Raw genomic sequence first — 17,641 nt, forward strand, 5'->3', positions numbered from 1 at the left:
CATGATGTTTGTTGATGGTTCTGTGATGTTTTGATAGGTTCTGATTGGTTCTGTATACCTTCTGTTTTGTTCTGTTTTGTTCTGATTGTCTTCTGTAAAGAGGGATAGAGTATTGATTGATGAAGAATGAGATATTGTGAAAGCTTATTGAATGGTTTGTGAGAGTTTGAAGTGGTTTGAGAGTGAGTTATGTGGTTTTGATGACCTTCTGTAACCTTCTGTAGGTCTTCTGTAGAGCTTCTGTTTCTGTACTGTAACTGTTCCGGTACTGTTCTGTAGACTGTTCTGTAAGTGTTCTGTGGAATGTATGTGTGACTTTGGAAAAGTTTTCTAGCCTTGGAAAGAGGTGAATACAAGTGCAAAAGAGCTGAAGGAAGTGGAAGAAGTAGCTGCTGAAGACTCAAGTGAAGACTAGAGTGAAGTGACAGTAGTGAGCTGTGAAGAGACACTGTAGTGGCTCTGGTGACCTTTCATATCAGACATACCTCTTGGGAGGGGTATCCACGACCTAAGAGTGATTATTGAGAGTAATTTTTGAGAGATTGTAGTGAGGATATGATGTATTATTGATGGAGTGTGTGAGAGAGAGTCAGATATAGCCAATTCTATTCAAACAGAGTGATTGTATATGAGAGATTGAGAGAGAAGACTATGAAGATATTGAAGATGAATACTATGTGATGTATTTCCAATTCAAGATGGTGTATTTCTTTGCTTTCTTTGTTCTATTGATGGATTTTGTGAAGATATTGAAGAATATGGTTGATTCTATTAAAAACCGTGGGAGATTTACATGATGCTGCATGAAGATTTGTTGTGCCTGGTGTTCTTTTCTTCATTGTGATCATATGAAACATGATAAACAAGCTTGTTGATGTTACAAGATAGATTTTCTTGCAAGAGAATTCCCTTTTCCTTGGTGTTCCTCTCGGGGCTCCAGAGGGGGTGAACGTCGTGCCGCTACATGCACACCGTGTAAAAAAATCTAGAGTGTGGCTTCCTTTTGATTTAGAGAGCCAATGCCACTTTATACATTAGTATTAGTGTCCATCGTTCAAAATATTAGACTTTTCTAGACAAATATTTAGTCAATTTTTGATATTCTAGATATTATCTCTTGTAAAAATCCATAAAACTATAAATAACTTCTAGATTAGGAGGACATGTAAAAGAAAGCATGTAGCTTTCAGCCAATTTGAGAGGATTTTATGTAAAAAAAGAGATTAGTGAAATCGCGCGATGTGTGATCGCTATTTTCAAGTAGTAAACATCACTTCCAAAGTGGGAGATAAAGAAGGAGTGATCTGGCATGATTCTGGCCACGTGTCCTGGTATTTAACTCCCCTTTCGGAGTCATTGGAAGCATCAAATTGGTGATCTGAGCAGCATAGAGAAAGGTATTATTTTGTGCACGTTTTAATCTGTTAGAGTTATATTTTCTCATAATACTGAAAGAAACTGACAATGTAACGTATGCACTAGAATCATCCAGGACACGTCTTAGCAGTCCATCGGAAAGGATGTCTAGAAAGCTCTGCCCGACACTCCCATGGAATGATTTGCGATCTAGGTCTTCCCGCGTCTGCCACGTAGCGGAAGTATCCTGGCCGTTCTCACTTAGGATCGACTGGAATTAGGGTTATCCTGATTGGTCATTATCTAACTAGCATCGGACCCAAGTGTACTACTTTATGTAGAAACGCCAGATCCAAAGCGGATTTATGCTACACTTTGTTCAATGAGAATGGGAAACAAGAGGGATGCAAAGCTCAACCTCTCTGCCATAAGGCATAGTCCCATTTCGTTCCCCTAAAATAGCGTAAATCGGTTAAGACATAACTCTAGGTTATCGCTTTCATTATTCATTTTCTTTGATGATCATACCGCTGTTCTTCGAGATTTTTGAGAAAAGTTCCCGGCTAACCGGGACCACCCAACCGTAGGACAGACCTATGGCCCATCCTCCGCACTTTCCTCGATTTGTTTTAGTTATGTAATTATCTAACACATTAATTTGACATGTAATAATCAGCTTCCTTAATTAATCCGTTAAGCACTAGTTCTTTCACGTAATCTTATCAGGTGACATAGAAAAACAATATCAAACAAGTTCTTTAGTAACACATCATCATTTTTATCTTTGAAATACAAGGAGTTCCGCTCATAGGCTTGTACATAATCCGCCCAAAGGATATCCAGTAATCCACAAGGATCGCTAGTCCAAGCTTCCACCTGTAAACTAGTATGCGGGCCTCGAGATCCAATCCCGAGTCACATTAGCCTCTTGTGTAGGACCCGGAAGGCGAGGGATTTATGACCAGAGCCCCCCTGGCACCCAAGCTTCTTCCTGCTCCATGTAGAGCTCAACGGAGAGACCTCTCGTGGCAGGTTCGGTCCACATTCCTGGCGCGGTCAACAACCCCCTTGGTTAGGGTCAGGCAGCCAGTCGGGGGTAACTGAAACTGCCTCTCCCTTTAGGCCTTTAACCTAAAGTATAGATATTCATTTAATTTGTAATTCATAAATCAAACAATGCTCTAAAATCTCTAACAAGCACAAACATTTCCATTAATCGACCTTGTTGTTTGGCAAACTGCTAGGGAATGATTCTTTCCTTTCGAATGCATCAGCACTCGTTCCAAGGTGTCTTGCAACTTGGCAAGATCCCTTATATTCTGGGTTAGGGCGTTCCTTATTAACCCAACTTGGTCAACCCTAAAGTTCATTGGATACTTTAGTTTTCGGTTTTTAACTTTTCTTATTTAGAAGGATATCAAAGAATACATCCTTTTGCAAGATAACTTGTGTAACGATTCGCCATCCTTGTTGAAGGTATTTAACCTTTCTTCTTGTGAATCAATCACAAGACTATATGATATCGTACTTGCTGCGCAAGTTCTGCATGGTAATATACGATGAAATAATCCGTTTTTGTTTCTTTAAGCTGCCATGGACCTAGGGTCTCTTTTTAAGAACCTCGGGGACAAACCCTAGTTCTTTTTTATTTACGATTTATTGACCCTACAATCAGGGAAGATAGTCAAGTGTTTAAGGTATAAACATTTCTTGGTCTTTAAATCATTCCCAAGGCATATTTTTCAGCATAGGTATTTCTAAGTTTACATTAATTCGGTTATCTTTTGGAAGGTAATATTGAGATCACCTTGGCACGATTTGTTATCCTTATGATGATTGATTGTTCAGTCCTAAACTTTAATGCTTTGAGGTTAGGTAAATTCAATTAATCCTCCTTTTTCCTTGCAAACGAAGCTCATGCCAAATAACAATCTTTTCCTTGCTAAGATATGCAATTAGTAATGATAACTTCCTAGAATTCAGCAATGTAAGAAACCTTTCATGAATTTCATCTTCTATGTTGCAAAAAAGAATAGGGTTTAATGGTGTAAGATACAGATTTTATACCTTTAAGATTTAACCAAAATATACTATTATAATAAGTAGATAATCTTGCTCGTAAGTCGTTTTGATGCATGATGCTATTCGAAGGAAACTATGTTCTATACAATATCATTTGTTCAATTAAACTAAACTCCTTCATCGTAAATAACTCGGAAAAATATGACTTATCCCTAACAATTCATCTTTGCATGATTGACTTATCACTGATATAAAACCAAGAAGAAAAAAAAAACCTGGTTTTGGGGTGAGATATCCACATGGATACCGAGAGATGACCCTCCCGCAGCTACTCATTGGACTTTCTTAGGCAGCATCGCAGTTCGAACGTGAAGGTAGTTTTTTTACTCTTTCTTTCGGATTTCCACCATCTCTCTTTCGAGGCAAGAAGTCGTTCAAAAAATTGACCATGAGAAGGGATAATAAGACCTCTAAAATCTTAGCTTCTTCGGAGAGGGAAAGGTTTATAAAGCTTAAGAGAAAAAGGGTCTATAGGATATAATCACGGTGAAAAAGGTTATGTGTGAGTGTGGCTTCACAAACATCTATGAAAGCCTTTGGAGATCTTTTGGGCACTGGAGTGAAAGGACTTAGGGGTTTTTCAAACCTAGGGGGAAAATTTGAAAGATAACACAAGGGTTTATAGTATGGGGGAAAAGGCATGTAAGTAAAAGGGGACACGGGGTTTAGAAAGGCTTAGGGGTGTATTAAAAAAAAGAAATATGAGGGTAAAACACGGGGTTTCAAACACAAGATGGGACTTATGGATTTAGGCACAGGGATTAAGGGTTTTTGACGTCAAGGGAAATGGGCTAAGGTGGCTTTCGAGGGATGCTAGGGGGAAAAAGGGTTTTAATTCCTAAAGTAAGGTGAACTTTACGGGACTTGGGTTAAATATACCATGGGAAAAGGTTTAATGTACCACGGGAAAAGGGGGCTTTAATGTACCCCAGAAAGGGGGTTAAATCTACCACGGGAAAAGGGGGTTTGGGAGGAGGCCCTTAGAAGTTACTAGAAATTTCTAAGGCTTCTAGCTACTATCGTGGCAGGGAGAGGAGCTAGGATGACGACGGCCAGCATGGCCAGGCAGCCGTGATCCCAACGGAGCTGGTGGCGGCTCTTCGTACCAACGGCAACTCTAGGCATCAGCGGCGGCAGCCAGCGTACGGTGCCCCTCTCGACCCTCCAATCACGACACGGCCCGCGGCGACCCTTCTTTCCCCTGCGTGCGTGGTTGCCCCCAATCAGTGATCGATCCTCCAGATTTTCTCCACGACCCTCTTCCTTCTCACCCCATAGAGGAGGTATTTATAGGAAGGGATAAGGCTTCCCCTTCCCCCCCACGTGTTGCCCGCATGTAGCCCCTCCCCTCCACCTCTACACTCTCCCATTTTAGCACCATCCCCTTCCCTCAACCACGCTTCGACTAGGGGAAGGTAATAAAAAAATTTGCATTAAATCCAATATTTATCCCTTATCCTCCTCCCAAGAGGAGGTTCTTATGAAAAATACGCGGTTTCGTTAAGCATTAGGAGAAATATGGACTCTCTTTTTTGCCCCTTAAGGGGTTTCTCTCACCTCTCTCTCTCTAAAAAGAGATTCCAAAATAATATTATAAAAAGAGATCTTCTACAATCAAGAAAATCTCGTTTTTGTGTTTTCAATAGATTTCACCTATTATTTTATTCCCAAACTGCAGGATAAGGTCACTTTTTCTCAAAATCCTCATAACTAAAAAAATACAATTCTATTTTTTCTAAAAACACAGCCAATCATTCTTTAATGCCCTCATGACTCTTTAATGCCCTCTTTAGTGCCCTCATGACTTTTCAATCATTCTCATTCTCGCTTCTTAAAAGGGCGGAAGTTAAAAAACGATATAAAATGACGTACATATCATATTTTAAGATTATTTTTTACCTAGAGACACCTTTTTGACTCAAGAGTTTCCTTGTAAATTTTCGTCTTTTTTGGACAAGTATATACCTATTTCTGGGCATTTTTTCATTCCCTCAGAAAGCTCTAGTTTTGTCCCAAATTTTGTGCATTCTTCTCTTTCCCTCCAGAATATGGTTTCTTGCATACGAGTTCTTCTGAAGCAGCATTGAGGAGTAGTTTTGATACCATTTGTTGAAATCAAAGAATCTCTATCTACAACACACTCTACCCTGCTACAAGCCATCTTCCTCTTCAGAAATATGCAGTAAGAAATCTCCGTCTTCAACAGTCTATACTACAAGCAATCCAGTGATAATGGAGGTATCTTTATTTTTTAAATCTTTGTGATGTTATTATTCTTCACAGTTGTTGTTCAGTCCTTAAGCATCAATTCATAGAGCGAGAGAGAGAGGGGGAGAGAGAGAGAGAGAGAGGAGGGGAGAAGGGGGGGGACAGAGAGGACTGTGTGAGATGAACAAAGAAAATAAGTGATAGAGTGACAGATAGTAAATTAGGGTAGAAGATAAGATGATGTTATTGTTTTCCACTAGCTAAGCTTCAGTATGAATGTGTTTAGGGTTTCCTTGATGAATTTTTGTTGAGAGAGAGAGAGAGAGAGAATATTTTGGATAGAACAGAAGGTAAGATTTGATGCTAATTAGAGGTAGATTAAAAGCCAAGATTACAGGCTGATTAGGGGTTGATTAGGGTCTATCAAGACTGAAAGCAAGAGAAAGAGACAAGAACCAACTGGGTTTTAAAAAAAACATAGATATAGTGAATCAAAGGGGTGTAGTTCTGCTATTTGAATGTTAATCCAAGTTAACATTTGCATACTTTTTTTTTTGCAGAATGCAGGTGCAGGATGTACCAAGAGAAAGAGAGATATTCACTTTCAATTGGAGGATGAATATGCACCAATGTTCAAAAGAACTGTGGAAAGAGATGATGCAATAAGATGCAGGATGCAACAAGAAAGAAATGCAGGGAAAAAAAATGTGGACCTTTGGGTTGATGGGTGCATTTATCCACCCGATCCACTCACTCGAAGGCCACCACAATTTGAAGGGCTTACATCATTTGTAAAGTTTGCTTGTGAAGGCAATGACGGATTGTATGGATACACATGCAGACTTGTCACACAAGGAATAGCAGGGGCTCATCAAACCTTGACAAATATGCAGACAAGATTACAAGGGAATATGCAGTCTTTGATGGAAAAGGATAGATTATTGGCTGAGAAGGATAGAGAGAACCAGAACCTACAACAAGCAATGTCTATCATTGAAGATGCTATGCATGCTACACACGTGCAGAATATGGAGTTACAGTCTAAAGTCAATGACTTGGAGAAGGAGAATCAAAACATAGAGAGGAAGCTCACAAAAACTTTGGAGATTGGGCCCACTTTAAAAACCAAAGAGGCACGTCGGCGCATCCGATCCGTTAAACCAATTGGCCAATTAGCCAAAGGAAGTGGACAATATCATAGACGGATATATGCTCAATCTACTACAATGAGAAATATGTTTCCTCATGCAGAGAATGATACTATTGCCAAAGTCCTTAGCAAGAATATGGTCAAAAATGCATTGGAAAATCGTAAATTCAGGGACATTGTGGATGGTGTTGCTAGTGAACGTCTTAGGGATGTGAGCAACTTGTTTACTGCTACAGATGCTCAGGGATTATGTGACAAGGTGGGAATGAGTTCTGAGTCATATAGTATGCTCTATCAACAATTGGATATAGGTTTTAAGCAAGTCTTCAATACTAAGCGAGTAATGCCTCTGCCAAAACCATTTCATGTGAAGAAGGCTCGAAAACAACTAAATGAGAAAGTTTTAGAACTAATTGGTGAGCCTACGCATCTGGAACACACACACATATTGAAGTATGGTTCCAAAGAAGTTGCCTTTGTATTGAATGCATCCAACAACTTTTATTGGATATATGTAGGGTTCAGATTGCTATGGTCAAGTTTTACAATATGTCTATGGAAGAATGTAGAGGCAAGCTTAAGTTTGTCCTCAAACTTGATGAGAGTGAGATTATCAAGGGGCAAAAACTTGAGCGTGTGAGTATAACACTTATGAATCGAGCATTGGATCCCAACATCGATGAAAAACATCCTTTATACTTCAGTGTACAATCGGAGAATGAAATATGGTGGCTTGCAGCATTTGAAGTACCAAAGGAGGACCATGAAGTACTTAAAGTTTTTTTTAACCTCACTAATATACCCAGTGTTATTCAACAGCAAAATAATGGAGCAGTTTTACATGTTGAGGGGTTTGGGGACTATCAAGTTGAATGGCATCTTGCAGGTGATTTAAAAACATTGAAGTGTATGTTTGGTTTATCAAATGCAGCAAATGCAAAATTTCCGTGCATATACTACATGCAAACTAGGAAGAAAGGGAAAGATGGAAAGAAAGAATGGCTTGCCAAGGCAGGACAACAGGGTGCTCCGACACGTGATCAGAAAGTCATGAGAAATGGAATGCTAATTCCAGTGGATCCAAACTGGCACCCTATTTTGGAAATACCACTAACAAGGGTTCACTTTTGCACATTGCATTGTTTGGTTAGAATAATTGAGAAGCTAGTATATGAATATATATGCTTTGCATACAAGATGCAGCCCGTGTCAGAATCTGATGCTACATGCAAGAAGGTAGAACAAGTCCTCTCTGAAGTTGGATTGCACGGAGGCCAAGTAGAAATAAAAAAGGATGAGAAAAAATCGGGGAAGAGTGGAAATGTTCCTTGTAAACCATGCTTTGGCAGACCCAAGGCTAGGAAGTTTTTATCTCCACCTCGAGATGAGGAAGGCAATATACTAGTAAAACAACCAGAGAAGTACGAAGCATGGAAAAAGTTGCACCTTGCTGTTTCAGATTGGAGCAATGGGGGACGAACGAGGATTGCGAAGGCAGAAGTGTGGATACACCTAGATAGATTAGCAGCTCTCTTACAGAAGTTGGGGTTTATGGATGGTGATGCCAATGCATTTAAAGAGACAGCTGCTAAATTTCATAAGTCCATGGTGGAGGCATGGACTACAAATAGCATAACACACTACATGGTCAGTATTATCACCATTGCAAAAAAAAATCATCATTTCGAATTACTTTGTGTTTCTAATCTCTTTTCTTGTGCAGCATATACTTGAAGCACATGGTCCATACTTTGCAGATCAAGGAAGTTTGGCAATATGGTCAACTCAAGGCATGGAAAGATCTCACTGGCAAGCTCGCTGTGCTTTTCAAAAGGCAACTGATCATGGAGGTGGCATCAATGATTCCAATTCTATGAGGCAATTATTCCAATGGTGGTATAGGAGACTAGAGATACGATACGAGGAAAAAGAAAAGAAGTCCAAAACATCTCAAGCAGAATCTATAAGTAGGGCAATATATGAAGTGAGAAAAGCAAGATATGAAAACAGCACAGCTAGACAACGGCATGCAGAATGGTTGGCAACCCAAGAGAGAGATGGCAAAAAATGGAGACCTAGATAAAGATAATAATTTTGATGCATTTAGAGTCCAGAAGAGAGCACAAGTCCCAAGGATATGACACATCAACACTCATATCTCTAACATGAGATGTCTTATAAATTTTCTTTAAAATTTCAAAGGTTTGTCACTATATTTTTCAAAGTCGATTTCGAACTTTGTTTTTTAATTATGAAAAGTCCATTTTGAAATCCTAAGACAAAGATATGAAAATTCTAAACATTGGAACATTCATTGGCCTAGAGAGAGAGGGGGGGCATGAGGGGGGTGTCAGGAGATAGAGAGAGGTAGGGATGGGGTGGAGAAATGAAATGAAATGATAAATTTAAAATTCATTTACACCACAGTAAGTTTGAAAGTTTCGTATTTAAGTCGTCTCTCCTTTCATTTTTTCCCATTGCTCTCCACTCTACCCTCCACCTTTCTATCCTTCATCATCACAGCCATGGCACGTTCCAAGCTTCCTATCAAAAAGGCGCCTGCGAGAGCAAGAGCTCAACACTCTTCCGAATCTAGTGAGCGTACTGTGAGTGACAAAGATCCCCTGGTGACCGATAACGGTGGCCCTACTGCAGCCAATAATGGTGGCGCTACTGTGGCCAACAATGGTGGCCCTAGTATGGTCGATAATGATGGTTCGCCATTGTCCAAAAATGGTGGTCCACATGCTCCAGCTGCTCCACCTCCCACTACTGCTCCAGCTCGTAATACACGCCCTCCAACACATAAAAAGCGAAGATGGAGACCAGGCACAGCTGCGCTATGCAAGATAAGGAAATTCCAGAAGAGTGCCGACTTGATTATTCCTAAGGCACCATTCTCCAGGTTGGTGCGAGAAATACTGCAAGATCTACAGTCAGGGCATCATCACAAGTTCTTTTCGAGGAACCAGGCAAGGAATGTGGGGCGATGGTCAAGCCAAGCCTTGCTTGCTCTCCAAGAAGCAGTTGAAAGCTACTTGATTGATCTAATGAGTGATGGTCAACTTTTAGCCATTCATGCCCGACGTATCACTATTAAGCCCATAGATCTGGTTCTTGTTCGCAAGATCCGCAATAACAAGGATGCATTTAATCTTAATGTCAACAATATGCTTTGAGAAGCTACCTTGTAATTGGATCTATGTTTTTAGCTCAGGTTTGGTTGTAGATTGTAAGGATCTTAGTTTTGGGTTATCTTTCCAATAGACCTTCAAGTATTTGATAGTAGTGGCCTGCAAAATGGAGCTAAATTTTCCCTAGCTCTAGTTGTACTTGGTGCGATGCACTATCTACCGTGTATTTCATAGTTTCGCAATGCTAAATCCAATATGTGATATTCTATTTTGACCATGTTTCGCATTGTGTGAATTTTCAAGTTTCCAATTTTGTAAGTAGTTTTGTTGAGGATAAATTCAATGTGCAACCACGTACACGTCGGTGATCAGTTGTACATGGGCCGATGCACTATATCCTTACTATATTTAGTGGTTTGGCAACAGTATATCTGATGCGATATTCCATTTTACCCATGATTTATTTTTTGTCAATTTTTAAGTTTCCAATGTTTCGCATTGCGAGGTTGACAATACATTTAATCTGCAGTTGCACACGCTCATTATCAATACATTTAATCTACAGTTGCGAGGTTGACAATACATTATCAGTGCAGTATAATGCAGTTAACGCATTTTCAAAAAAAGATTGAACCGTCAAATTTATAAATTGGAATCTGGTGAAACTTCACCCTCATGCTGGGCATTAGAAAAACTCATTTATATTAAAAATTTGGCCCCATCAGAAGCCTCTGGGTCACCTGTCCGGAGGCTCGCGTCTGGGGCCCTGAATCCCTAGATTCAGGGCCCCAGACGCGAGCCTCCGGACAGGTGATCCAGAGGCTTCTGTTGGGGCCAAAAAAAATTTGGATGGTTGATGTGTCCTTGAGGAGCCTACAGGTAAAATTTCATGTGAATCGGAGCACTGGTGATATTTTTCCTAAGCGTGGATTCATTAATTGAAATTTTAGGGTTTTTGAAAAGTTTGGCTATAAGTTTAAAGTTTCACCTCATTTTACACATTTCACTTTTGAGTTCTGAGTTCTCTCTCCTAGAAGACATGGTACGCACCAAGCAAGCGGCCCGAAGATACCCCCCTGGAAATTCCATACGGTAGCCACGTCCTCCAGCTCCACCACCACCACCACCACGCCAGCATCGCAAGCGTCGATGGAAGCCAGGCACAGTGGCTCTTCGCGAGATCCACCACTACCAGAAGACCACTCACCTCCTGATACCGAAGGCTCCATTCCAGAAGTTGGTGCGGGAGATCATGAAGGGCATACTGATCATGAACAACAGGAACCAGTTTCCAAACACATCACGCGCGAAACAACCGGATCGCTGGACTGCCCAGGCCCTCCTCACACTACAAGAAGCTGCTGAAGCCTACCTCATCGACTTATTTGGAGACTCAGTCTATGCAGCGGTGCATGCAAGGAGGGTCACTGTCACCGAGAGGGATCTGCGGATAGTCAGGTTCTTTCGGCGATGGAAAGATAGTCCTCGCGGAGGTCAGCAAGGATAGAGGTGTACAAACTCAAAAGCACATGGAATGTAGCTTCTGAAGACATTTTGTAAAGCCTTGGTTGTTATGGACCCCATGTAAAATTGTTATTAATACAAATACAAAGTTTTTGGCGCGTCTTATTTTTGTTTAGTCACTTGATATTTATTTTATTTACGTCGTTGAGTTATCGTTACATGCGTTCGAACAAATACATGTTGCGCACGAATTCGATAAAGCACTGTGTATTAAATTTAGGGTACGAATCGTGTTACGTATAAATTCGATAAATAAATGTAACATTCAAGTTAAAAAAAACAGTAAATGACACGTATCACAAACTACATTGCACGCGAATCCAACAAACATCAGTTTTCATTACTTGAAGAGAAGATTACAAAGTGCAGTACATCAGTGATGCGATATCAGTAGGCAATAAGTACATCTATTCTCTCCTAGGCTTCTTGGAGCTAGGCTCCCCATGGTCAGAGCTATTCTTGATCATAGGCAACAATACATTTTGCCCCAATAGTTCCTGTCTAATGACAGTGGGGTCTTCAACACCGGCAACCATGCCATGGGCCACCATGGAGAAAAGTGGGCCAGACCTAGTACTCGTGAATAAGTAGAGAAGCTTCGAACGTCGAAGCAACACTACTTTCTCCAGGCTGGAGTTGGTCGGGATGGTCTTGAAGGGCCTAGCCTTTGTTAGTGCCCTCAACTTCAAGAAGTTCTCTGCAAAAGCAGGGGAGCATGTCTTATGAAATACAATAATGTCGTTGACAAGCTACCCAACATACTCCTTCAATGCCGAGTCTTGCACCCTTCCTTGGCTGCCAGATCGGCCACCCTGCCTAGATGAAAACTCATCTATATAGACAATCTCCTGCAACACACAAGTTCAGTATCAGACTCACTATGCATGGAGTGTGCTGAAGATATATAAATCATATTCATATGAAACTTAACCAGTAGGGCCTCTAGGGCATCGGGAGCACACACATGTGTTTTTGTCGGGATCGGGCCCCCAGATGTGCCCTGGCCGGAGGCTCGCGTTCGGGGGCCTGAATCTGCAGATTCAGGCCCCCGAACGCGAGCCTCCGGCCAGGGCACATCTGGGGGCCCGATCCCGACAAAAACACATGTGTGTGCTCCCGATGCCCTAGAGGCCCTACTGGTTAAGTTTCATATGAAACCGAGAACATTACCTTCTCTGCATCATCTATCTGCCGCTGTAATGGAGCATCCAGGTCTACTCCTGCCACTGGGCTGCCCTCGTCTCTCTCCTGGGTAGGCACTGCATAGTCGGGCCGAGGACCAAAAAGGCTTTCCTGCAACCGCTCGAACTCCTCATCAGAGATCTGATACTGTGGCGCCGCATCCTCAATCTACTCCTGGATGCTCACAATGGCAGAGATGTCATCGATGCTCGTGCCATCATAACGAGCCACCTCATCAACATGTGGTGGGACATCCTGTAAATCAAAATCTATGAAATCACTAGGTGCATCACGCACCATGATACAGTATAGTCCTTCTTCCCTAAGCTCCAACAACTCTAGCACATCCTGCATGAGTAGATATTCCACCCCCTCGATGGTGATAGCATGGAGAGAAGAGAGGGGTGGCTCTTCGCTCGTGGGCATCTCATCAGGGCAGGGAGGTGGGTGCACAATGGCCAAGCTCTGTGCTGCCTCAACACTCAGATCGAGAGTGATCTCCTCAGGCTCCCTCTCAAAGTACTCTAATAGTGGCCGAGAGGGTGCGTCGATGTCCTCGTCACTGTCCTCTTGCACCTCAGTGCACATAATATAAATGGCAAAGGCGGCATCCCTCTCAATGAGATCCATCGTGACGTGGTCTTGTGACGAGGTGGGCACTGCTCTAGCGCGGAGATGTTGCCCCACATGCACCAGGGCTCGACTTATCACCTTTGCATGGCTGGATCCGGCACACAAACTATACAAAAAATCCATGGGAACCCACCTGAGAGTGGAGTCGGGAATAGAGCAAGTGAGAGGGTTCACTGCATCACAAAACGATGCTAGTATACTAGAGTCAGGGTCTACAGCGGAAAGCGAGCTCTCTAGACTCAAGGTCACGCAAAACCTAAGGTATATCTGGTCCCCTATGTGCGCGTAGCATGTGGAACTGATCCATGCGGTGAAGGCGGGAGTGGTAGCCATGGCACACAAAGAGAGAAGGAATGAGAGCACAAGTGTAGGGAAGTGGAGAATGAAAGCGAAAATGAGTTTGGAGTTATAGCTTTTATGTGTCTAGGGTTTTAAATAAAGGTTCTTTATAAAGTTATTAATTCTAAAGTTTCAAATTAAAACTCTTACCTTAGTTTCTTTATTTCAGTACTTTAAAGTCACTGTTAAAATTACTCATACAGACAAACGATTCGTTCTACATTATTATATCCTCGAATATGTTTGGGTCGCTGAGTATATTCAAGTCTAACGAGAGAAAATATATAATTTTTTAAAGAAAATAAATCTAAAAGGCCTTGAAATTTCCTTTGGATCCAATTTAATATTAAAATGTAATAAACGAGCAGCAGAGATGCGCTACAATATATCATTGTGCAAAGACAATATTCTCTAGATTATAGACCTCTAACCTGCAATTTAATTATGATTTTTTACTGCACGATTGAGTAATTACAGTATGTATTATCGCACGCTTGGATCACAGTAAACTAAAATTTAAAGTACTCAGAAGTTCAAAAAAGGTATGTATTCGCTCTTTATAAAGTTTTTTTACAAGGATTCCACTATCTCAAGGATATGTGGAGAAGCACATTGTTTACATGTCATGGATTGCTCACTACGAGTCCTGACTTTTCTATTATCTAACTTGAAATAGAAGTTGTAGAGGGGCTCACTAGACATTAATTGGATTTCTTGTCTCAGAAAATAAATGGGCTAATGACTCTCTGCACTGACTACGAAAGGATTATGACCACTCCACAAGATTACCACATCTACGAGCGCTGTATGTGTGTCATCTCGGATATCTTGATCCAAGCTGATCCACTCCCCTCGCAAAAGTCGCCATCTTCTATATCGAAAGCAAACACACAGAGTTTGTCTAGCAATGAAATACCTGTAATAAAAACAAAAATAATGGTAAGTGATCAATGCGACTAACATAACAATTCATCTAAGCGAGACCTATGTCAATTAAATCAAGGTATGCAAAGTAGTAAAAAAGTTTTACCTGAATGTAATATCAAATTGGTTGACCCTGCACTCAATCGTCTCATCAAAATGTGTTATTTTGACTTCCCAAGACTCACCCAATAGCTGACTCATCCATTCCTCGGATGGACACTTGCATTGATAAGTAATCTTTGTTTTCTTCAAAACATCACATGAACCAAACAAATGTGCAAACAATGAGAATGGAATAAACCAATTAAGATGCACATCTTTGGAGCCTGTGGTGGGTTTCATAGCACTATTGATGTCAGATTTTATCTTCGACTTGCAAGCTCCTGACAACTCCAAGCTACCAATGAACCATTCACCACTAGACAGTGGCGGCAATGGGACATGCTGCAATCTCTGGCTTTCTACCACATACAATGAATTATAAAAAAAGATATTTTGAGTGGCAAGTTGACTTGTAGAGGTATTATCATAGATCAAAGAACCTATCTCTTCATGCCAAACATGTATCTTGCCGCTTAAACATTCCACATTCTGCCACTCATACAAAGTCGATGGATATAGAGCTGTCAATCAAACAAGACTGAATTAGAATACTGCAAAGACTTTTAAAAACAACTCTGATACAAAAGAATAATCAATGATAAAATTTAACAACTTACTGTTTTGTTTATCATTTGCAATGTTGTTCTCGTCGTGTACAGAGATTTGTTTATGCGTATAAACATGTTGAATCAACACTTCTGTTACTGCACCTGTGCCATTAAACACTTTTCTGAACTCTAGAATTCTACCTTTCCAATGTTTGCTAGGGTTTGCAACATCCTTGCGCTTGACCTTGAAACTCCCTCGAGTACTTGGGTGCATCAAAATCCAATCCAACTTATAATACTTATCACAAATCCAATTACCGCCATTATCTTTCCTGTTGAAGACCTCCACTACAAGTATGCTACTGATATTTTTCCTCCGTGAAGACATCTATAACAACCAAATACAAAAGTTACCTATCAACATGTGTATAATTTGCAAATGTTATCTCCAAATGAAATTAAATTTAAATGGATCAATTTAAAAAAGAAACATTGTACCTGTAATTTCTTTCACAAAGATCCCTAGATATGTTGAACAAGAAGTTGACTTATAGCAAGACCATTGTTCCTTCACTGACAGATTCCTATAGTACAAAAAAAAAAGAAATATTGGGTCAACACATACATATAACTTATATAGGCTTTGTCCAAATGCGTTGAAATTTAACCATGGAACAGTAGTAAAAAATGGCAATATACCTGTGGCTTTCTCTGCAAAAAATCCCAAAGATGTTGTAGAAGTTGAGTTCTTAATAAATCATTGTTCTTCACCCTCGGAGATTCTTGGAGTAAAAAAACAAAGGAAAGCTCAGTATGCATGTAACTTGTATACATTTTGTCTAAACGAGATAAAATTTAACAGTGGAGCAACAAAAAAACAAGACAATATACCTGTAACTTTGTTTACAGAGAAACCCTAAGATGTTGAAGAAGAAGTTGAGTGTTCAAAATCCCAAAGATGTTGTAGAAGTTGAGTTCTTAATAAATCATTGTTCTTCACCCTCGGAGATTCTTGGAGTAAAAAAACAAAGGAAAGCTCAGTATGCATGTAACTTGTATACATTTTGTCTAAACGAGATAAAATTTAACAGTGGAGCAACAAAAAAACAAGACAATATACCTGTAACTTTGTTTACAGAGAAACCCTAAGATGTTGAAGAAGAAGTTGAGTGTTCAAAATCCCAAAGATGTTGTAGAAGTTGAGTTCTTAATAAATCATTGTTCTTCACCCTCGGAGATTCTTGGAGTAAAAAAACAAAGGAAAGCTCAGTATGCATGTAACTTGTATACATTTTGTCTAAACGAGATAAAATTTAACAGTGGAGCAACAAAAAAACAAGACAATATACCTGTAACTTTGTTTATAGAGAAACCCTAAGATGTTGAAGAAGAAGTTGAGTATTCAAAATATCACTATTATTGACTGTAAGAGACTCCTAGAGCATCAAAACAAAAGAAATTACATGTCAGAGAATGCACATAACTTGCACAGGTTTTCTCCAAACGAGATAAAACTTTACCATAGAACATCTATGGAAGAGAAAAATATACCTGTAGAGTTTTGTGAAGAGAATCTTAGGGCTTTGGTAAAACAAGCTCTGCTCTCATAAAACACATGAATCTCTCTCTGTGCTTGTGCAAAGCAAATGAAATTTTACAGGGTTACAGACATGGCAAGAAACAGTGAGGCTGTAAAATTTCGTCAGGAAAGAAGAAGCGGGGAAAGAGATATGACAAATTTGAGTTCCGCCTAAAAAAGAGGGGGAAACTGAAAAGGGGAGAAAAGAAAAGTCAAACATAAAAAATAAGAAAATGAAAATTCGAGGCACAAACTTCCAAGAAGTGACAGCTTTGTACTCCCCTTTTCCCTTATTTTATTGCTGAGGGAAGATTTGGTCCAAGATATGGCTAGAAGATTCATGTTACATGAATCTGGAATCCCAGCTCTCTCATTGGTTAGGCCTATATTTGTTTATTCACTCCTTAAGGGGCAAAAAAGAGAGTCCATATTTCTCCTAATGCTATTGTCTCGATTGGGCTCAGTGGAGAGTGTATTAAATTAACCCGTCCCAATGTAACATTGTCACTTCCCCGAGACTTCACATGGCCTTTATAATATTTTTGACAAAAATATTACATTCTCTCCCCCTTAGAGGAATCGAGATGACCTCATCTTGAGATAAACTGGGGATATTGATGGTTGAGAGTGCCTTCATCTACCCAAGTGGCATCCTCTTCGGGATAATCTTTCCACTGGACGAGGCCTTCTCTCAAGGTTCTAGATCTTAACTGTCTCTCCCTAACATCTAAGATCCTATTTGGCCTTAGTTCAAGGACTCATTGACTAGGCATTACAATTTGTTGGTCATCAAGTACATGGTTAGGGTTGGGTACATATTTATTTTTTTTAATAGGCTAATATGGAATACATTGTGAACTTTTAGGTTCTCAGGGAGTTG

The 17,641-nt window shown here is 40.2% G+C and overlaps 1 long non-coding RNA gene across 1 annotated transcript; it reads right to left on the reverse strand.

Annotated features, from left to right (window-relative positions):
• Nucleotides 1–15,402: 15,402 nt before the first annotated feature.
• On the reverse strand, nucleotides 15,403–15,961 carry LOC148023085 (uncharacterized). Its single transcript, XR_015693501.1, has 3 exons — nucleotides 15,882–15,961; nucleotides 15,681–15,766; nucleotides 15,403–15,570 (listed from the first exon to the last, which is right to left on the reverse strand). It is a non-coding gene; the product is annotated as an uncharacterized LOC148023085 (long non-coding RNA).
• Between the last annotated feature and the right edge of the window lie 1,680 nt (nucleotides 15,962–17,641).

The sequence above is a fragment of the Lygodium microphyllum genome, chromosome 16, assembly GCF_053477565.2.
Source record: "Lygodium microphyllum isolate KBCC chromosome 16, Lygodium_microphyllum_v1.1.10, whole genome shotgun sequence".
Taxonomy (NCBI): Eukaryota; Viridiplantae; Streptophyta; class Polypodiopsida; order Schizaeales; family Lygodiaceae; genus Lygodium; species Lygodium microphyllum.